Below are 22,596 nucleotides of genomic sequence, written 5' to 3' on the forward strand. Positions count from 1 at the left end.
GAAAATTACACATATTCTGTCTACAACAGAACCCAATCTACTGATAATTACTTCATAAATGAAAGACTGACACATCTTGTGCTCTTATGAAGAAAGCTGGTCCCTAATGTGTATTTTTCCTAAGCATTCCCAAAATATTAATAGCTTACTAATGAAATTTTTCTAGGTTTCACATTTAGCTCACGAGTCTAAAATCTGCGGAATTCCCCTTTTCGCCCTTTCTGAAAGTGAAGGTATTTTCCACTCCCAGTTCCGGAACCCACCATTTCTCCGCAATCAAGGATTAACAATGGCAGTTGTGCAGGGGCGCCTGGGTGGCTCAGTCAGTTAAGCGTCTGACTTCGGCTCAGGTCGTGATCTCACGGATTGTGAGTTCAAGCCCCACATTGGGGTCTGTGCTGACAGCTCCAGAGCCTGGAGCCTGCTTCAGATTCTGTGTCTCCCTCTCTGTTCCTCTCCCGCTTGCGTGCTCTCTCTCTTTCTCAAAAATAAATAAAGATTTTTTAAAACTTCAAAAAAAACCAACAGCAGTTGTGCAATGTCATGTGTCGCTTCGCTCAATAATTGGGGTACATTTCATTCATAGCATCTAAGCATTCCTTTAATACCTCACTTATTTTGGGTTTCAACTCTTTCCAAAATCATTCTCCTTGATAAAGAAAAAAAAGCAAAAACAAAAAACAAAAAACCCAAAAAACAAAAACAACCATAATTTGCTCCTGTCAATATACAGTATTTGCTTCCATTGCTAACACAAAACTTGGTAAACGATAGCAGCCGTGCAAAAATACCTGTTGAGCTAATAAACACCAGTGACTTATCCTTTCCTTTTACTCTTAAAAATCTATAATCAGTTTTTTTTAATTATACAAAGATGCATCCTTACTGAAAAATATAAATATTATAGAATTACGTAAAGTAGAAGTCCCTCATAACTCACCTCCCTCAATATAAGAATCACTATAGTAGGCTGAATAATGGCATCCTAAAAGATATCTAGTTCCTAATCCCTAGAATCTTTAAATGTTATCTTATTTGGAAAAAGGGACTTTGCAGATGTCATTAAGGATTTTGAGATGGGAAGATTACTATAGATTATTCAGGTAAGCAGTATGCACAATTATAAGTGTTCTGAAAGGGAAGGGGAGATCTGATACAAACAGAAGGGGAAGAGGTAATGTGACCATGGGGACAGAGGTGGATTGGTGTGGCCAGAAGCCAAGGAATGTTGGCAGCCAAAGTGGCAAGGAACAGCTTTTCTCCTAGAGCCTCTGGAAGGAGAACAGCCTTGTCAACACCTTGATTTTGGGCCAGTGATACTGATTTTGGATTTCTAGCCTCTAGAACTGTGAGAGGATAAATGTGTGTGTGTGTGTTTTTAAGCCATCAACGTTGTAGTAATTTGCTATAAGCCTCAGGAAACTAATACAACCACTATTAATACTACATGGGGCTAAAAGATACATGAAAAGATGTTCAACATCATTCATAATCAGGGAAATGCAAATCAAAACCACAGTAAGATATCAAGTCATACCTGTCAGAATGGCTAAAATCAAAAGACAAGAAATAACAAATATTGATGAGGATGTTGGAAAAGAGGAGTCCTTGTGCATGCTGGTGAGAATGTAAATTGGTGCAGCCACAGTGGAAAACAATATGGAATGCAAATAGCATATAATCCAGTAATTTCATTACTGAGTATTTACCCAAAGAAAATGAAAACACTAACTCAAAAAGATATATGTACCCCTATGTTTATTGCATTATTTATAGTAGCCAAGATATGGAAACAACCTAGATGTCCAATGACAGACGAAGGGATAAGGACGATGTAGTCTATATACACAATGTAATATTACTCAGCCATTAAAAAAAAAAAAAAAATGAGAACTTGCCATCTGTGACAACATGGATGGACCTGAAGAGTATTATGCTAAGTGAAATAAGTCAGAGAGAGACAATATGTAGAATCTGAAAAAAACAAGTGAACAAAACCCCCCAAAACCCTCATAAATACAGAGAGCAAACTGACAGTTGTCAGAGGGGTGGGGGTGGAGAATGGGCAAAATGGATGAAGGAGACATAGGCTGGGAGGTATAGGCTTTCAGTTATAGAATATGTCAGCCACGAAGATGAAAGGCACAGTATAGAGAATATGGTCAGTGCTATTGTATGGTGACAGATGGTAGCTACACTGTGGTAAGCAAAGCATAACATCTAGTTGTCCAAACTGTATACCTGAAACTAATGTAGCAGAGCATCAACTCTAGTTCAATTAAAAACATTTTTTTAAGGGTGACTGGCTGGCTCAGTCAGTGGAAAGTCCACTCTTGATCTCAGGGTTGTGGGTTTGAACCTCATGTTGGGGCTAAAGATTACTTTAAAATCTTTAAAAAAGTGCTCTTAAATACTACATATACTTGGGGCACCTGGGTGGCTCAGTTGGTTGGGTGTCCAACTTCGGCTCAGGTCATGATCTCACAGTCTGTAGGTTCGAGCCCCGCATCGGGCTCTGTGCTGACAGCCTGGAGCCTGCTTCAGATTCTGTGTCTCCCCCTCTTTCTGCCCCTCCCATGCTCATGCTCTGTCTCTCAATAGTGAATAAATGTTTAAAAAAATTAAAATACTGCATATAACATAATACTACTATTAGTCAAAATGGGATCACAAAACATGACATCATTCTTTTACATAATATGTTAATTTATAAGAGAAGGTGTTGCCCACACTTACCTGACCAAAGCACGTTTTTTCCCTCAGAGCATTTCATGAGATTCATTCCTATGGAATACATTTTAGAAAATGCTGGGCCAGGGGCACTTGGGTGGCTAAGTTGGATCAGCATCCAAGTTTAGCTCAGGTCATGATCACCCGGTCTGTGAGCTGGAGCCCCACATCAGACTCCGTGCTGACAGCTCAGAGCCTGGAGCCTGCTTTGGACTCTGTGTCTCCCTCTCTCTCTCTGCCCCTCCCCTGCTCACACTCTGTCTCTCAAAAATGAATAAACATTAAGAAAAAAAGAAAGAAAGAAAGAAAGAAAGAAAGAAAGAAAGAAAATGCTGGACCAGAATCATTCTAATCCTATATTCTGTATCTCTGTACTTGAATAATGTAATTTGTAACACTGCTAACATGTGAGTATACAATGGTCACAGAAATAACTGAGTTCTGGTATATGTGTAATAATGTGTTTTTTAAGTTAAAATAAATAAAAAATTAGTTTATGCTTTATCTCTTTCATCTACATGTTGTAATACTTATGAATAAAATATGATGTCTGGAATTTATTTCAATATAATTCGGTTTTGTGGTGAACTGCATGGAAACACGGATGAGACAAAGCACCGGGTAACTGTTGTAGCTGGCTGAGGGGCACATGAGAGTTATACTATCCTCCTTACTTTTGTGTATGCTTGAAATTTTCTGAAACAGAAATGCTCTGGATCTTGCAATGGTTCTGCTGCAAATTACTCTTACTCATATACAAACCACACCAAGAACACAAAGGATTTCTTTAAAGGAACCATTTGGGGCACTTGGGTGGCTCTGCTGGTTGAGTGTCTGACTCTTGATTTTGGCTCAGGTCATGGGATAAGCCCTGCGTCAGGCTCCGTGCTGAGTGTGGAGGCTGCTTAAGATTCTCTCTTTCTCTCCCTCTCCCCCTGCCCTGTCCGCCCCTGGAGCGCTCTCTTTAAAAAAAAAAAGAATAAATAAAAAAAATTAAGAAGCCATTAATACCATGCAACAACATCATTTCTTGTTTTTTTTTTTTTTTAACATCATCATTTCAGCATTTTCTCTTCAGGGAAAAAATAACACAAACATTACATTTAAACATTCATTAAGTCAGAAGTCAGGTAATCCACACCATCTGATTTCCGTAATGATGGAAAGGAGGAAATGTGGCAGATCTTTATCCAACTGCTGTTGACAAATCTTTGTGCCAGAGTCTATTTTCACATACTGCCCTCTACTTCCCAAATTAGTTCTGGTCAAAGCCCTGTGAGCGGATGTAACTAATGTGTCAATTCTGGGCTGGGGCAGTTAAAAGCCCGTTCTTCTCCATCTCTCTCTTTCTGCTTCAGTGACGATACTGGTCACTTTTTGAGATGGTAGCTTCGCAATATGCAGTGAATGTGGGTCCCTAAGCCACTACTTAAGCTTCCCACTGAACTCCACTGGGGTCTGTGTGAGCAAAATAGGAATCTGTTGTGTCACCTCACTGATATTTTGCGATTTTACCACAAAACCACCTAAGATTCTTGTGGAAATAAAGACAACCTAAAGCAAGCAGAGTCTATTAAGAGCTTGCCATAGCAAGGGAGTCAGCCACGGTCTCTTTGGCAGAGACTCAAAGGCAGGCAGGGGAGTAGAAAAGCTTCAAACTGAATAAAACGGAAGACTTCAGGTATGCTCTGGTTGTCGGCTGTTGCCACAAGGAAGCTGGAGGCCAGCTAACCTGAAGCAGGACATCCTATGTAATTGGTTGGCGGATATATGTCTTTCTCTGGTAAGTTCTGCGTCAGAAGGTGGCAGTTACTGACCAAGACCTGGCCGTTTGGGCCTACTGCTACTGAGGCTCTGGGTCACAGTTCTATTTTCACATATGATCTGGCCATTGTCTATCTGTATATTTAGTCTCTCATTCTCCTAATAGAGAAATTGGTACCTATAAGTGAGGTGCTATTATAACAAATACCTAATAGAGTACTGACTTAGTAGTCAGGCTGAGGGCTTCAAAGAAAGTGATACTGGAGGCTGGAAAAATGAAGAACCGTGTTTTACAGTGGCAAAATATTTGATAAAGCTGTTGCCGTTATAACTTGTAAGATGACAGAGTCTACTAAATTTGCAGTTCCATAAAGAGTCTGAAAAAGAGAATCTTAGAAGTGCACTTTGGCTGCTACTGGCTATTTGGCAAAGTATTATAAATGAGGAAAGCAGCAGCTGATTTGCAAGCAGAAATAGGAAGGAATAGAAAGAGTTTAGAAACTAAAGTCTTGCAGGGTTGGAAAGCAGCTTGCTTCTAGGCCCCAAACAAGAAGAGATGGGAATAAAAGGCTGAGTACAGAGGCCCACTGGAATCTCTCAGCTGACTAAAGTACTTCAGTGGTAAAAAAAACATAAATAAATAAAATAAAATAAAATAAAATAAAATAAAATAAAATAAAATAAAATAAAAATAAAAAATAAAATCACATGAAGGGGATGGCCTCCCCTTAAATAACCAACTGAGAAGAGAAATGGGAGCTCTCAAATCCTTGAATGAGGTTACTAACACATGTGAACTTTGGTTACGGACACATGGAACTGACTGGAACTAAACACATCAGAGGCTTATAACTTTGAGGAAACTGTTTTTGTTAAAGTTTGTTTTTGTTGTTATATAAACCACTCAGGCTCAGACTAAAAATAGTCTCTCACTATTCACAATTTAAACCCCTTGGGTTCCCAATTCCCACAAACCGGAAACTAGATGAGAAAGATTTGCACTTTCCAAAGAGGGACTATTCATTCCCCCAAAGCTCACACTTCATATGAGGCCAAGGATAATAATGAAAAAAGAATTCCAAGGAGGTTCTTGGAGTACAATGGCATAGAGTCATAGAGAACAATGAATGAGGGAGTTCTTTCCATATAATTGAATTAAGGCCCAGTCAAGGAATCTCCCCTACTTCCAAGGCAGGTTGCTTTCACAAGACCCGCCTACAGAAATTTCAAAATTATTATAGATCAGCAATTGCTATTTCCTATTCTTCTCCTTTTCTAACAGTAGCGTTTATTATGGCTCCGTGTCATACTATTGTGTACTGCGGTGAGTAAATCAGTGAGAGAGGGACGGAGGGAAGGGCAAAGAGTGAAAGCAAAGGTAACTGAACAGGTCTCTGGAGCAAAAGAAACCATATTTGGACCCAAAGAGGACATTACTGGACATATCGACCACAGGGTCTATGAATCTAGCTACTGGTGCTTAGGACACAATATACTAGCAAAAGAATTACGTAATACAACAAACATCTTACAGTAAGTACAATATTTTCTTGATTCTAAAATACATGCTTTTCCATATTCTGATATTTCTGAAGTTGAATATATCTTACAGTCTTTCTTTCTATATTTCTTTATAAGATTTTAAAGTAATCTCTACACTCAACATGGGGCTCAAACTTACAACCCTAAGATCAAGAGTTGCACACTCTACTGACTGAGCCAGCCAGGCACTCCTTAAAGTCAATATTTAAAGAAATTCTGGGGCTCACCTGGGTGGCTCCATCGGTTAACCATCCAACTCCGGCTCAGGTCATGATGTCACAGTTTCTGAGTCTGAGCCCCGCATCAGGCTGTGCTGACAGTGCAGAGCCTGGAGCTTGCTTCGAGTTCTTTGTCTCACTCTCTCTGCCCCTCCCCTACTGGAGCTCTGTCTCTCTCAAAAATAAACAAACATTAAATATATATATATTTAAAGAAATTCTGGGGGCGCCTGGGTGGCTCAGTCGGTTAAGCGGCCGACTTCGGCTCAGGTCACGATCTCGCGTTCCGTGAGTTCGAGCCCCGCGTCCGGCTCGGTGCTGACAGCTCAGAGCCTGGAGCCTGTTTCAGATTCTGTGTCTCCCTCTCTCTCTGCCCCTCCCCTGTTCATGCTCTGTCTCTCTCTGTCTCAAAAATAAATAAACGTTAAAAAAAATTAAAAAAAAAAAAAAAAAAAGAAAAGAAATTCTGTCAGCTCCAAAGCAGAGAAGTTCTAGAACAGCAGACAGTCCACATAGCTAACCTGATCATAAATAAAAGGTGAAATTTCCTTGTCACTTCCACTGTGTTATTTTCATCGGCAGCACCACATATGGTTGAATCTGGACCCTTAATTAATGGTCAAAATGTCTTCAAAAAGATTCCACTATGACGTAGCATTATGTATTCAGTAATTGTCACCCAATAGGCAATGCAATTAAAGATATAAACAATTGTCAAATTTAGATGAGATCACAAAATTGTCAGAGATTCAAGTACACTCAAACATGAACTTTCAAAGCCTTTTGAATTATCAGAAGATGTTTTATTTCCAGCAGTAACTCACTCAACTAAGAAAAAAAATAGTTTAAGCAAAAAGAAAAGACAAAACCTCAGAATTTGTCAACATGCCACAAAATCATAAAAACAATAAAAGCAGCATGTCACCATGTTATGTGTTAACTATCCCCAAGCCCCAAGAAATTCAGAAGAATCCTAGATTCTGAATGTGAAGAAGGCTGAGATTCAAACTTCATCATGACCAAAAAAAAAAAAAAAAAAAAAAAAAAAGGGTATACAATTGACAGGATAAATGTATGCTGCTGAAGGTTAATAAAAACTATGTTTAAGGGCACCTAGCTGCCTCAGTCGGTGGAACATGTGACTCTTATCTTGGGGTTGTAAGTTTGAGCTCCACAATGGGCACAGAGATTACTTATGAAAAAAAAATTTAAGAAATACTATTGAAAAAATTAATTACAAAAACAAAAACTACATAGGGCACGTGGGTGGCTCAGTCAGCTGAGTGACCAACTCTTGATTTTGGTTCAGGTCATGATCTCATGGTTTCATGAGTTCGGGCCCCATGTGGGCTCTGAGTGGGCTCTGTTTGAGCTCTGTGTTGGCAGTGAAAAGCCCGCTTGGGATTCCCCCTCTTTCTCTGTCCCTCCCTCCCCCAACAAACAAACAAACAAACAAACAAACAAAAACCCCTATGTTTATTTTCCTTTCCCTGAAATACTGTTACTAAACAGATGACTTCTGACTTACTGTTTAGAATTTCTTGAAACAGAAAATATGACAATTCAACCTCATCCTTTTTCATAATTATATATTGAATTACTTCATGTAGATGTATTATAATTTATCTATCCCCTACTCATGGGCATTTAGGTTCTTTCCAATTTTTTCTATTATAACATTTCAAACACTGATAACTTGAGTATTATTGGTAAAATTCTAGTTCTGAGGATTGGTGGGGAGTTCATGAATGTTCCTCTTTTATGATCATAGCTTACATGTATATAACATATTCCTTGTAAATATTAAATTAGTTCATAAAAATGTGACAATAAAAACTGTTGTGCAAACACTGTTAAGCATTTCCATTTTTTTCTAAAATGTTTATTTTTGAGAGAGAGTGAGCACAAGCAGGGAGGAATGAAGACAGAGAGGGAGACACAGAATCTGAAGCAGGTTCCAGGCTCTTTGCTGTCAGCACAGAGCCTCATGCAGGGCTGGAACCCACCAACCTTGAGATCATGACCTGAGCTGAAGGTGGATGCTTAACTGACTGAGCCACCTAGTTAAGCATTTCCCCAGTTAAGCCCCAGTTAATGCCCCAGTTAGGCATTTCACTTGAGATAAATTCCCAGAACTGGAATTACTGCATCAAAGAGAATGCATACAGGCATATCTAGTTTTATTTGGCTTCACTTTACTGTGCTTCACAGATGCTTCATTTTTTTTTTTTTTTTTTTTTTAACAAATTGAAGGTTTCTGGCAACCTTGCCTTGAACAAGTCTATTGTCACCATTTTTCCAACAGCATTTGCTCACTTCATGTCTCTGTGCTATACTTTGGTAATTCTTACAATATTTTAAAACCTTTTGTTATTATTATACTTGTTATGGTAATCTGTGATCAGTGATCTCTGATGTTATTACTGTAACTGATTCAGTGCACCATGAACCACACCCATAGAAGACAGCAAACTTGACAAATGTTGCAGGGGTTCTGACTGCTCCACCGACCAGCCATTCCCCCATCTCCTCAGGCATCCCTGTTGCCTGAGACACAACAATATTGGTATCAGGGCAATTAATAACCCTATAATGGCTTCTAAGTGTTCAAGTGAAAGGATTTAGCTTTAAATCATAAGCTAAAAATGACTAGGGTGCCTGGATGGATCAGTTGGTTAAGCATCCAACGTCGGCTCAGGTCATGATCTCACGGTTTGTGAGCCTGAGCCCCACACTGGGCTCTGTGCTGACAGCCTGGAGCCTTCTTGGAATTCTCGCTCTCCCTCTCTATCTCTCTCCGCCCCTCCCCTGCTTGTGCTCTCTCCCCAAATAAATAAATAAACTTAAAAAAAAAAAAAAAGCTAAAAATGATTAAGCTTAGTGAGGAAGTTGTGTCAAAAGTTGACAGGCCAAAAGCCAGGCCTCTTGCACCAAACAGTTAGCTAAGTTGTGAACGCAAAAAAAAAGTTTTTAAAGGAAATGAAAAGTGCTACTCCAAGGGCAGCTGGCTGGCTCAGTTGGTAGAAGCATGTGACTCTTGATCTCAGGCTTGTAAGTTCAAGCCCCACATTGGGTATAGAGATTACTTAAAAATAAAAATCTTTAAAATAAATTTAAAAAATAAATAAAAGTGCTACTGCAGTGACTGCATGAATGATAAGAAAGCGAAATACCCTTATTGCTGAATATGGAGAAAGTTTTGGTGGTCTGTACAGCAGACCAAACCAGTCACAATATTTTAAGCCAAAGCCTAATCCAGAGCAAGGCCCGAAGTGTCTTCAATTCTGTGAAGGCTGAGAGGTAAGGAAGGTGCAGAAGAAAAGTCTGAAGCCAGCAGAGGTAGGTTCATGACGTTTAAGGAAAGAAGCCATCTCCATAACATGGGGAGTGCAAGGTAAGGCAGCAAGTACTGATGTAGAAAGCACATCAAGTGATCCAGAGAATCTAGCTAAGATAATCGAAGTGGCTACACTGAACAACAGATTTGCACTGGAGATGAAACAACTTTCTATTGGAAGAAGATGCCATCTAGGCCTTTCATAGCTAGAGAGAAGTCAATGCCTGGCTTCAAAGTCCAAAAAACAGGCTGACTGTCTTGTTAGAGGCCAATGCAGCTGGTGACTTTAAGGTGAGGCCAATGTTCATTTACCATTCCAACAGTCCTAGGGCCCTTAATTATGCTAAATCTACTCTGCCCCTGCTCTATAAATGGAAAAACAAAGCCCTGATGACAGAACATCTGTTTACAATATGGTTTACTGAATGTTTTAAGCCCACTGCTGAGACCTACTGCTCAGAAAAAAAGATTCCTTTCAAAATATTACTGTACACTGACAATGTATCTGGTCACCCAAGAGCTCCGATGGAGACGTACAATGAGATTTATCTTATTTTTGTGCCTGCTAACACAACATCCATTCTGCAGCCCGTGGTCAAGGAGTCATTTCAACTTTCAAGTAAGGCTACAGCTGCCACAAACAGTGATTCCTCTGATAGATCCAGACAAAATACATTGAAAACCTTCTGGAAATGATTTACCATTCTAGATGTCATTAAGAACATTCATAATTCATGTAAAGAGCTCAAAATAACAACCTTAACAGGAGTATGGAAGAAGTTGATCCCAATACTTAGGGATGCTTTTGAGAGGTTCAAGACTTCAGTGGAGGAAGTTAACTACAGATGTGGTGGAAATAGCAAGAGAACTAGAATTAGAAGAGGAGCCTGAAGGGGCACAAGGGTGGCTCAGTTGGTTGAGCATCTGACTCCTGGTTTGAACTCAGGTCATGAGCTCACGGTTCATGGGTTTGAGCCCCATGTTGGGTTGGGCTCTGCGTGGGCAGTGCTAGAGCCTGCTTGGGATTCTCTCTCTGCCCCCCCCCTCCCAAATAAACTTAAAAAAAAAAAAAAAAGAGGTGAAGCTTGAAGATGTGACTGAATGGCTACAATCTCATGATAAAACTTTAATGGATAAGGGGTGGCTTCTTATGGATAAGCAAGGAAAATAGTTTCTTGAGATGGAATCTACTGATGGTAAAAATACTAGGAAAATTATTGAAATAACAAGAAAGGATTTAGAAACTGAGTTTCTTAGTTGAGAAAGCAGTGGCAAGCTTTGAGAGGATTGGCTCCACTACTGAAAGAAGTTCTACAATGGATAAAGTGTTATCAAACAGCTTCACATGCTACAGAGAAATTGTTTATGAAAGGAAGAGTCAATTGGTACAGCCAACTTCACTATTTTCTTATTGTAAGAAATTGCCACAGCCACCCCAACCTTCAGCAACTGCCACCCTGGTCAGCAGCCATCAACATCAAGGTAAGACCTTCCACCAGCAGAAAGATTAGGACTTGCTAAAAGCTCAGATGATGGTCAGCACTTTTTAGCAATAATGTATTTTTTTTTAATATATGAAATTTATTGTCAAATTGGTTTCCATACAACACCCAGTGCTCATCCCAACAGGTGCCCTCCTCAATACCCATCACCCACCCTCCCCTCCCTCCAACCCCCCATAGCAATAATGTATTTTTAAATTAAGGTGTGTACATTGTCTTTGTAGACACAATGCTACTGCATTATCAGTAGACTACAATATAGCATAAACATGATTTATATGCACTGGAAAACCAAAAAGTTCATGTGGCTCATTTTACTGCAATATTTGTTTTATTGCAGTGGTTTGGGAACTAAACCCACATATCTTCAAGGGATGCAGGTATTTAAAATCCTGACATTTGGGGGTGCCTGGGTGCCTCAGTTGGCTAAGTGTCCGACTCTTGCTTTCAGCTCAGGTCACGATCTCACATTTGTGAGATCAAGCCCCAAGCTGGGCTCTGCACTGGGCATGAAGCCTGCTTAAGATTTTCTCCTCCCTCTGTCCTTCCTCCACACACACTTTCATAAATAAATAAATAAATAAATAAATAAATAAATACATATATACATACATACATACATAAATACTAAAACCAAAAATATAATTAACAACAAGCGTTGGCAAGGATGTGGAGAAAAAGGAACCCTCTTGCACTGTTGGTGGGAATGCAAACTGGTGCAGCTACTCTAGAGAACAGTTCCTCAAAAAGTTAAAAATAGAACTACCCTTAGATCAAGTAAATGCACCACTGGGTATTTACCTCAGAAATATAAAAACACTAATTCAAAGGGATACATGCACTCCTATGTTTATAGTAGTATTATTTACAATAGCCAAATTGGAAGCAGCCCAAGTGTCCATCAACTGTCCATCAATAGATGCATCGATAAAGATGTGGTTCATATCTTTATCACAGGAATATTACACAGCCATAAAAAAGAATGAAATCTTGAATTTAAAGATTTTTTTTTTTTTAACATTTATTTATTATTGAGACAGAGGGAGACAGAGCATGAATGGGGGAGGGTCAGAGAGAGGGAGACACAGAATCTGAAACAGGCTCCAGGCTCTAAGCTGTCAGCACAGAGCCCGACGCGGGGCTCGAACTCACGGACCACGAGATCATGACCTGAGCTGAAGTCGGCCGCTTAACCAACTGAGCCACCCAGGCGCCCCTGAAATCTTGAATTTAAAAGGACATGAATGTAGCTAGACAGTATAATGCTAAGTGAAATAAGTCCACCAGAGAAAGACAAATACCATATTTCACTTATATGTGGAATTTAAGAAACTAAAACAAATAAGCAAAAGGAACAAAAAAAGGGTGAGACAAACCAAGAAACAGACTCTTCACCATAGAAAACAAACTGATAGTTACCAGAGGGGAGGTGGGTAAAACAACCAACGGGGATTAAGGAGTGCACTTGCTGTGATGAGCACTGGGTGCTGTATGGCATTTTTGAATCACTATATTGTATATCTATAACATAACACTGTATGTTAATGATACTGGAGTTGAGAATTAAAATTTTTTTAAGTTTATTTGAGAGAGGGAGAGAGAGCACGTATGCACGCGCACATGAGTAGAGGAAGGGCAGAGAGGAAGAGAGAGAATCCCAAGCAGCCTCTGCACTGTCAGCACAGAGCTGGATGCAGGGGCTTGAACCCACTAACCATGAAATCATGATCTGAGCCAAAATCCAGAGTTGGACGCTTAACCGAATGAGCCACCCAGGCGCTCCTGAAATAAAATTTTTTAAAAAGGAAAAAAAATAAAGGAAAAGATATGCCAAAAAATAAAATAAAATCCTGACAGTGTCAAATTGCCTTCCACAAAGGTATATTAATTTACAATTCTTCCAAACAAGGTATGGTCAACACTGGCATTAACAAATCTTAGTAATCTTTGCTAATAGCAAATGTGAAAATTCAGATTAATAATCGGTAAAGAGAATTTAAAAAAAAAAATTTTTTTTTTACATTTATTTATTTTTAAGAGACAGAGAGAGACAGAGCACAAGTTGGGGGAGGGGCAGAGAGAGAAGGAGACACAGAATCCGAAGCAGGCTCCAGGCTCTGAGCCGTCAGCACAGAGCCTGATGTAGGGCTCAAACTCACAAACCGTGAGATCAGGACCTGAGTCGAAGTCGGACGCTTAACCGACTGAGCCACCCAAGAGCCCCTGGTAAAGAGAATTTTTTTAAGTTTATTTATTTTGAGAGAGAGAAAAAGACAGTGTGAGTGGGGGAGGGGCAGAGAGAGAGGGAGAGAGCGAGAATCCCAAGTTCTGATAGTGCAAAGCCCAATGAGGAGCTCAAACTCACACACTGTGAGATCATGACCTGAGCTGAAATCAAGAGTTGGACACTTAACTGAGCTACCCAGGTGCCCTGGTAAAGAGAATTTTTAAAAGAACTCTTCAAGGCAAAATAGCTTACCACTAACTCATGTTACACTGGTGCCAGATTAATCTCTCTAATAAATAGTTCTGATCATGTCAATTCCTTACTCCAGAACTTCAATGATTCCTTTAACTTAGTGATTAAAAAGCAATGGAGGGGTGCCTGGGAGGCTTAGTGGGTTGAGTGTCAGACTCGAGTTCAGCTCATGTCGTGATCCCACAGTCCTGGGATCAAGCTCTACATCAAGCTTGGTGCTGAGTGTGGAGTCTGCTTGGGATTCTCTCTCTCTCTCTCTCTCTCTCTCTCTCTCTCTCTCTCTCGCTGCCCCCCTCAGCCCCTCCCCACTCCCACTCTACTACTCTCTTTCTTAAAAAAAAAAAAAAAAAAAAAAAAGGAAAGGAAAGGAAAAAAAAAAGACAATTGGAGTCAAACTGCAGGGTACAAATCCCAGTTCTACCACTAACTGTGTGCTCTTGGCAAGCCATGTCTCAGTTTCTGCATCTTCAAATGTGGGCAATAATGGTCCTATCTAATAGAATTATTTTGAGCACTATGTAATGCTCAAAATACAGTTTAATCCAGTTGACCCTTGAACAACACAGGGGGTTAGGTGCAGCAACCCCCTATGCAGTCTAAAATCTGAATACAACTTTTGACTCCCCCCAAACTTAACTACTAATAGCCTACTGTTGACCAGACGCCTAATAACGTAAACACAATTAACACTTATTTTGTATAAGTATTATACTCTGTATTCTTACCTAGCTTTTTCTTAGTTTTTTTCAGTATTTCTAGGTTATAAAGTTCATCTGTGAGTTTTTTCAAATTGTTGCAAATCTCCAAAAAGTTTTCCAATATAATTTGTTGAAAAAAATCTGTGTGTAAGTGGACCCACATACTTCAAATCTGTATTGTTCAAGGGTCAACTGTGCATGTTAAATGTTTAGAATAAATTCCCAACTCAATAAATGTCAGTTATCTTCTCTCTTTCCACTATCTTACCTAGACTCTCCCTAGCATATCATACTCTAACCAAGCCAAATTACCTGAGAGCAGGTAACTTGTCACCTTTTCTTTTCTACTTTCATGTCCTTACTTACTTATACTGTTTATTCTTTTTGGGAGAGCCCCTGCCATATTTCTTCTTGTTGAAATTATACCCAACCTTTAAGGTACCAAATGACTTCTTCACAAAGATTTCATTAAACTGCCCATTTCTTATCCTTCCCTGAACTTTGCATGGTCAAATAAAACATGTTTTTGCCCTAGTCCTGTACTTGTCTTATTTTTCCTATTAGATCACAGATTCACAGAGAATAAAATATCACACAGAATAAAATACAATATATATAAAAATATATACCTCAACATATATACTCCAGGTAAGGAAATGCATCCAGAGAGATAAACTGGCCCAAGTTCATGCAGCCAGCTGGAGGTCACGCTAGAAATGGAATCCACACATCCTGAACTGTCTCAGAGCTCTTTTCATCAGAACCTGCATCTTGAGTTTCCTAAGGGCAGGGATCATGACTCACTCATTCTTTTAAGGAACATTTAAATCAGCTAGAGTGAACAGACAAAACCTCCATTTCTTTGAAACTTTAGATCTTCATCTAAATGTCAGCAAACCCAAACAAATATTGTTGATATTTTGTCCAACTTAGGGAAAAACCAGGTACCATTACATAATAAGATTTCAAAGTGTTACCTTGGGTTGAATTAGGTTTATAAAAAAGATGGCCTGTCTCAATGCTTTGACAGAGTCAGTTCTGACAATAGCAACAGTAATATGTACTCTTTCTTTCTTAGCAGCATATAGTCTCAGTTGTTTAGACAGCAATATTTAAGATTCTCTTATACTGAAGACATTTTCTTCACTTTGCATTCTATAAATTAGCCGATCAAAAGTGAAAACTATCACTATATTTTATCTTATGCTGAAAAATGACTGCCATTTCTACTTGATAAAAGTGTTGTTCAGTGACTACATAACTTTATGGTCTACAAAAAGCCACTAATCTAAATACAACATCTAGAATGAAAACTAACCATAGATGGATCTGTTCCAAGGCTATATTTATATAGAATAACAAGGACTAGCATTAAAAACAAAAACGCAACCTACAGAAGAAAACACAGATCATACAAAAAAAAAAAAAAAAAAAAAGCAAAAGCATGTTTTATTTGCTTTTGGAAAGTGGCAGGGGGTAGTCAATGAATAGTCAGACATAGAAAGAATGCGCCTTCCCCAGCTAGGGCCTTGATCTAGTTTCTTGCAGTAGCAGCTGATCAGAGGAACACAATGCTACTTCTTTTAGTGTGAAATCAGTCAAATTCCTCCACTGCCTTAGGGAATCAACTAGCTCATTTTACCTATCAGCTTATTAAAGGAAAGAAATAACTTTACTTAAATCACAAATGTAACTATCTTAGCAGAGAACATTCATTCCAATTATAATGTCCTGCCTTTTCTTCCTCATGAAGGAAATCTGATAAAGAATTTTAATCTTCAATAAATAATCCATAAAGGCCCGACAAGCTTCATGATTCCGGGTGAATGACACCGTAGTTGTGTGTGAGACTATATTTGTTTACTTATGTCTCACCAGCTTTAGGAATAACATCTACAAAATAATATATATTTTTAGTCATATTACCATATGGGTCGACAAACATTAAACTCTGACCCCCTGGAAAACTTTCAACTGGCAAAGTCAGAGAAAGGGGTTAATTCAAATCACCTGAGAGCCATTCTTTGCGCTCCAAGTTCTTTTTGAAGTTACAACAAACAGCGTTCCTTGTATTTTCTTTCCTTCATTTTATTTATGCACACATTCTTACTCCATAAAGATCTCTCCATCCCTCCTACCCCTTCCAACTATGAACCGCAAGCTAACATTACAGTGGACTGGAGACAGAAATTCCCGGGCTTTCTTCAAGGTATATCCAGGATCGAGTCCCTCTGGGATGCAAAGAACCGCAGCTCTTTCACTGCAATTTTGTTTCAGAACCACCTTTCACTTTCCTTCCTTCCTAAACACTGACCAGTCCGTGCTGGGGATAGGGGTGGAAGTGGGAGACACAGTCCGCCTAAGGTCTCCAGCAAATCAGGCTCTCCCCAACCTAACCTGCACTTCCAAGGCCGCAGTGCCTGCGGCTCTTCCGCCAGCCCCGGGCGCGGCCAACCCTCGCTTCCCCAGGGCAGGGCTCAGCTCAGGTCCATGCAACCAGCCAAGTCAGGCCCGCACCGGGCCGGGCCGGCCCGCTCGTCCGCAGCGGCCCCTGGACCCCCGCCAGCAGGACTGGGCGTGGGCCCCGGCGGCCACCGCCCCGCCAACTCGGGCTCGGGAGGAAGGAGTGCGCCCCACCCGCTACGCCAGCCCCAGACCTACCTGCAGGGGAAAGCGAGGCTCCTGGACAGCGGCCACGGGCCCGAGGGCTGGCGCCCAGGCGGCCGGAGCCCGTCCCAAGGACCCCAAATATCCCTGGTGGTGCAGGGCGGGGACAGACGCCGGGGGGCTGCCTCGGGCCAGCGCGGCCCGTCGCGGGGGTCGCGGGGACCTGGCTCTCCCCTCAGCACCAGTCCACCGCCGCCGCCGCCATTTTGCCTTCCACTCGGTGGTGTCGCCGCCGCCGCACTCCGCCGCAGGTTTCCCGGATGTGGGCATTTCCCGGCGTCGCTTGCGCGGGGGCCGAGGACTGGGGGCTTCAGTCCGCCCCGCCGCCAGCAGCCAGCGCGCCGCCTGCGGCCTCCCGCCCTCCGCCGGTCGTCCTCTCTTCAGCGTGCTGGCGAGTGTCTCCCCGCGTCGCCCCCGCCTGGCGCTGGCCCGGTGGCTCTCCCTGGCTCGTGGGATCAGGCTTGTCCTCTCCGAAGTCCGCTCATTTATTTCAGTCTCTCTTTTCCAGTTGAGCTCTTGCTGTGCACGGATCCAGAATCAAGACGCGCATCTCCAGAAGTTTAATTCTCAGAAGGAAGCGGCAATGAGTTGCCCTGAAACCTCGCTGTGGGTGGGCACTAGGGATTGGGATTTCTAGAGGCTTTGAAATTGATTTTTGCTTAGTACTCTTTCTTTCCCCGAGTAAGTCCGTGTTTAAGTATTTGCCGAATCAGATTAATATATCCTTGAACCCAGGCAGAGTAATAGAGTTTGGAGATTTTTAACCTGTCAACCGAATCAAGGGATGAGAAAAGTCATTATTGTTAAGATTGGGATAACGTGACTGCGAGAAGAGGTTTGTATTTCTTGTTGAATTGGAAATTTGGGATGAGATCATTGCGTTTGTGATGTCTGAAGGTACCATCTACCCTTTGTAAAGAGTGCTTTTGTCAAATCTGCCTCTAGAAAATAATATGGTTAATATTTGCAAACATCTAAGATTTTATTTTTGAAATAATCTCTACACCCGATATGGGCCTGAAACTCACAACCCTGGAAGAGTTGCAGACTCCACTGACTGATACTGCCGGGCATCCCTCAACATCTTTCATTTTTCTACTAGAGACTATTAAAATTGTTTTAGGATTAAAGACTTATTTTTCTGATGTTAAATTAGTTACTGGCCACTGTATCCTAAAGTTCAAATGTGAAAACTTCTGTTAAAAGAAAGGATTCCAAGGGTGCCTGGGTGGCTCAGTCGGTTAGGCGTCTGACTTCCGCTCAGGGCATGAAATCACAGTTCGTGGGTTCGAGCCCTGCATCAGGCTCTGTGCTGACAGCTCGGAGCCTGGAGCCTGCTTCGGATTCTGTGTCTCCCTCTCTCTCTGTTCCTCCCACACTCATACTCTGTCTCTCTCTCTCGAGAGCTTCAAAAATAAATAGAAACATTAATTTAAAAAAAAAAAAAAGGAAAAGAAAAGATTCCAGGGCAACTTGGTGACTCAGTTGGTTAAGTGTCAGACTCAGGGGTTGGTGAGATCCAGCCCGGCATTAGACAGCTCCGAGCTGACTTGGGATTCTCTCTCTCCCTCTCTCTCTGCCCCTCCTCTGCTCACACTCGTGCTCTCTCTCTTTCTCTCAAAATAAATAAACGAAAAAAAAAAAAAAAAGGAAAAGATTCCATTCTAAGAGCACTTTACAAGCACTTGGGGCACCTGGATTAAGCATCCAACTCTTGATTTCAGCTCAGGCTATGATCTCATGGTCTGTGGTTTGAGCCCCACATGCCTGAGTTTGGGATTCTCTCTCTCTCTCTCTCTGCCCCTCCCCTGCTTGCGTGCACATGCTCTTTCTTTCAAAATAAATAATCTTAAAAAAAAAAAAAAAAGAAAGAAAATCTACAAGCACAGAGTTTGTAAAAGATACAGGGCATGACCCAAAGTGGGTCACATAATAGCCCTAGGTCTTACTTTCTTCACCTGCAGGACTAAGTAAGCTTTGGGGATTCTTTCAACCTCAAACTTCCATGAATGTTGGGGTACCTGGGGGGCTCAGTCAGTTAAGTGTCTGACTTTGTCTCAGGTCATGATCTCATAGTTTGTGAGTTTGAGCCCCACTTGGGCTCTATGCTGACAGCTCGGAGCCTGGAGCCTGCTTTGGATTCTGTCTCCCTCTCTGCCTGCTCTTCCCCTGCTCATGCTTTCTCAAAAAGTAAACATTAAAAAAAATTTAAATGAATCTAATATGTTCACAGGACTTCTTGTCCTTTTCAGGACTATATATCTGAAAAAGCATACTGCCTCCCAAATCTTGTCACCTTTGTCACTCATCCAGGGAACTTCTTCACTTAAGCTCTTCAATTTAAAAAAAAAAAGCTTATTTATTTTTGAGAAAGAGAGAGCGTGCACAAGCGAGGGAGAGGCCGAGAGAGGGACAGACAGAATCCAAAGCAGGTTCCAAGCTCTGAGCTATCAGCACAGAGTGCAACACAGGGCCTGACCCCACAAACTGTGGATCACGACCTGAGCTGAAGTTGGATGTTTAACTGACTGGTCCACCCAGGTGCCCAAAACCTCTTCAGTTGTAAGCCTAAAGGCGAGTATCTCCATAAACTACTGTTTTGGGGAAGTTTCCTAGATAATTCAAGGGGCTCAGTGAAGTGCTCTATCTGGGACTAGGAGATTTAATTCCAGTGAAGTAGTGGGGAGAGAAGAGGAGGGAAAGGAGAGAAGGGATGATTAGGAAAGAAGAAGCAATCCACAAGATGAAAAAAACGGCTGAAAGGTGGGGGTGGAGGTGAAAAAGCAGGGAAATACTAAGGCTGTGGCAAGTCTCTGAATGGCAATACCTACCATTCATTTGAAGGGCTTTGTATTGTGATGAAAAACCCTTGGTCCAGCTACAGCCTACTGGACTTCTCAATGCTTCATGGAAATGAGGATTTGGGGTTTCATTTTGTTTTCATCAACAGAGGTAGGGGCCAGTTTTCATGCTTGGGTGATTGCAGGATCAGGGGCAGCAAACAAGGAAGAAGTCTAAAGAGCAATGTGGCCCTGAGGGCATAAGCCCTCCCAGAAACTCAGTCTTAGGGGAAGGCTCTAGACTATGAGCTGCCCACACTCAAGAGATGGAGAATTGCATTCTACTTCTTTCCCAGCAGAGAATCCACATAAATTAGTTTGAAGTCTGAGAAGATTGGTCTCTTCACTCATTTTTTAAAAACATTCACGTCAATGTGGAGTCATGAATACTTATTTTATGGTTTGAGTATTTTATTTATTTTGTTGATCAAATTGTTCCAGCTTTGGCTATTGGGAGCTCTTCCAGTTGAATTGGCTTCTATGTCCCTTTGACATATCCTCCTTCTGCCATCATTACAGGCTTTTACAAGTGTTTCTTAAAAGAACTTCCTTACTTAAAAAAAAAAAAAAGTTTATTTATTTTGAGAGAGACAGAGAGAGCATAAGCTGGGGAGGGGCAGAGAGAAGAGAGAGAATCCTAAGCGGGTTCCATGCTCAGCATGGAGCTTGACTCAAGGCCAGATCCCACAGCTGTGGGATCATGACTGGGTGGAAGTCAAGAATTTGATGCTCAACTGACTGAGCCAACCAGGTGCCCCAGAATTTCCTTACTTTCTGACAGTACAAGATGTTTTAAGCTACCTTATGGATTCCTGTCCCTCCAAGGAGTCCTTGCTCCTACAACTGGAGAATGGTATTAGAAACCAAATCTGGGTTCTCTGTGTGCTTATTGCTGCTGGAGTATCATTGCTTGTAGGACGTCTCTTGCTAAGAAATTTTAAAATTTAAGTTCATTCTGTACTATGAAGGTGTAAAATCTGTGTTTTTACAAATTGCAGCTATTATTTTACAGTTAAAAAAATTTTTTATGTTTGTTTATTTTTGAGAGGGACAGAGCATGAGTAGGGGAGGGGTAGAGAGAGAGGGAGGCACAGAATCCGAAGCAGGCTCCAGGCTCTGAGCTGTCAGCACAGAGCCTGACGTGGGGCTCAAACCCATGAACTGTGAGTTCATGACCTGAGCTGAAGTTGGACGCTTAACCAACTGAGCCACCCAGGCGCCCCACCAGTTCAGTATTAATTAGTTTAGCTTCTTATGTCCGTGGCCTGCACAAAAATTTTTTGACAGCTAATGCATTTCTACTTTTTTTCACGTGTATTCATTTTTGAGAGAGGGAGAGAGACAGAGCACATGTGGGGGAGGGGGAGAAAGAGGGAGACAGAATCTGAAGCAGGCTCCAGGCTCTGAGCTGTCAGCACAGAGTCCCACATGGGGCTTGAACAGCTGATGCATTTCTGATGTCTGTGTTAGGCTAGTCTGTCGTCAGCTACTGACCCCCAAAGTCTAGTTATGACAGTTTAGAACTGAACATTAGTTTATCTTTTTTACTTTATTTAAATAATTTTTTAAATGTTTATTTATTTTTTTTTAATTTTTTTTTTTAACGTTTATTTATTTTTGAGACAGAGAGACAGAGCACAAACGGGGGAGGGTCAGAGAGAGGGGGCACAGAATCTGAAACAGGCTCCAGGCTCTGAGCTGTCAGCACAGAGCCTGACGCGGGGCTCGAACCCACGGACTGCGAGATCATGACCTGAGCCAAAGTCGGCCGCTCAACCGACTGAGCCACCCAGGCGCCCCTAAATGTTTATTTTTGAGAGAGTGCAAGCAGGGGAGGGGCAGAGAGAGAGGATGAGAGGATCTGAAGTGGGCTCTGCATGGACAGCAGAGAGGCTTATGCAGGGCTTGAACCCACAAACCATGAGATCATGACCTGAGCTCAAGTCGGATGCTTAACTGATTGAGCCACCCAGGAGCCCTGAACATTAGTTTACTTTTAATTAAAAATTTTTACCTAATCGGCTGTAGTTTAGTCATTCTACTTCTCCCTGCTCACCCCCACCCTGTGGTTTTTTCACTCCTTGTACACCTAATACAGCAAAATGTTGGAACTGTTTTGATGCTAAGATAGTGTAGCTGGTAGTTTTGTACATTGCCACTTAACATGGTGGTTCAGAAGATACTGATGAAATAGTTTGAATACTTGCTTGTCAATAGTTTGGATACTTGCTTCAGACATCCCCAGGTTTCTTATCTGTAAAACTAGAGCATTGCTACTGCTTCAGACCATGTAACTAGTCTGGGCTAGGTATCATATTGTTACCATAAGCTTAAATGAAGCCTTGATATGAACTATACGCTAATGAACGTGGTATTCTTCATGGACAAGATTCTAGAATGGATTACTAAAAGGATGTTTCCACAATACTATGAAATAGCAGTGTTACAAAGGAAAAGGAATTTTTCAACTTTGCAACATTTTTGATGGGATAGCTATGTTTCTCCACAGCAACTTTGTGAAACAAGATAAATAAATGGGGCTGAATGTCAGTAAATTAGGTTGGCTTATAAAGATTTCAGTAACTGTAGCCAAATACCAATGATTCACGTGTCACTGATAATTGGGAGGACTCAAGGAGTAGGCCTATGCACTTCAGTACATTTATCCTATCTCCTAACCAATGGGGGAGACTGTAGGACATTACAAGCAACTCTGGAAATCATCAGCTTCTGCTGAAAACATTCAAAAGAGATTGTTAGTTCTTTCCTCTACGGAAATAAGATTTGTCTTTGTAGAACAGGGATTGACCTCTAGTAAG

The 22,596-nt window shown here is 41.2% G+C and overlaps 1 protein-coding gene across 3 annotated transcripts in view; it reads right to left on the reverse strand.

Moving 5' to 3' along the window:
* Positions 1 to 17,020, reverse strand: part of LATS1 (large tumor suppressor kinase 1) — a 52,809-nt gene extending 35,789 nt beyond the window's left edge. For all 3 annotated transcript variants that reach the window (XM_060616882.3, XM_060616883.3, XM_078447450.2), the window contains exon 1: positions 16,932 to 17,020. The gene's annotated coding sequence lies outside the window, so the exon portion shown is untranslated. The remainder of the gene's footprint in view (positions 1 to 16,931) is intronic.
* Positions 17,021 to 22,596: the final 5,576 nt, after the last annotated feature.

Source organism: Panthera onca, chromosome B2, assembly GCF_046562875.1.
Source record: "Panthera onca isolate mPanOnc1 chromosome B2, mPanOnc1 haplotype 2, whole genome shotgun sequence".
Lineage (NCBI taxonomy): Eukaryota > Metazoa > Chordata > Mammalia > Carnivora > Felidae > Panthera > Panthera onca.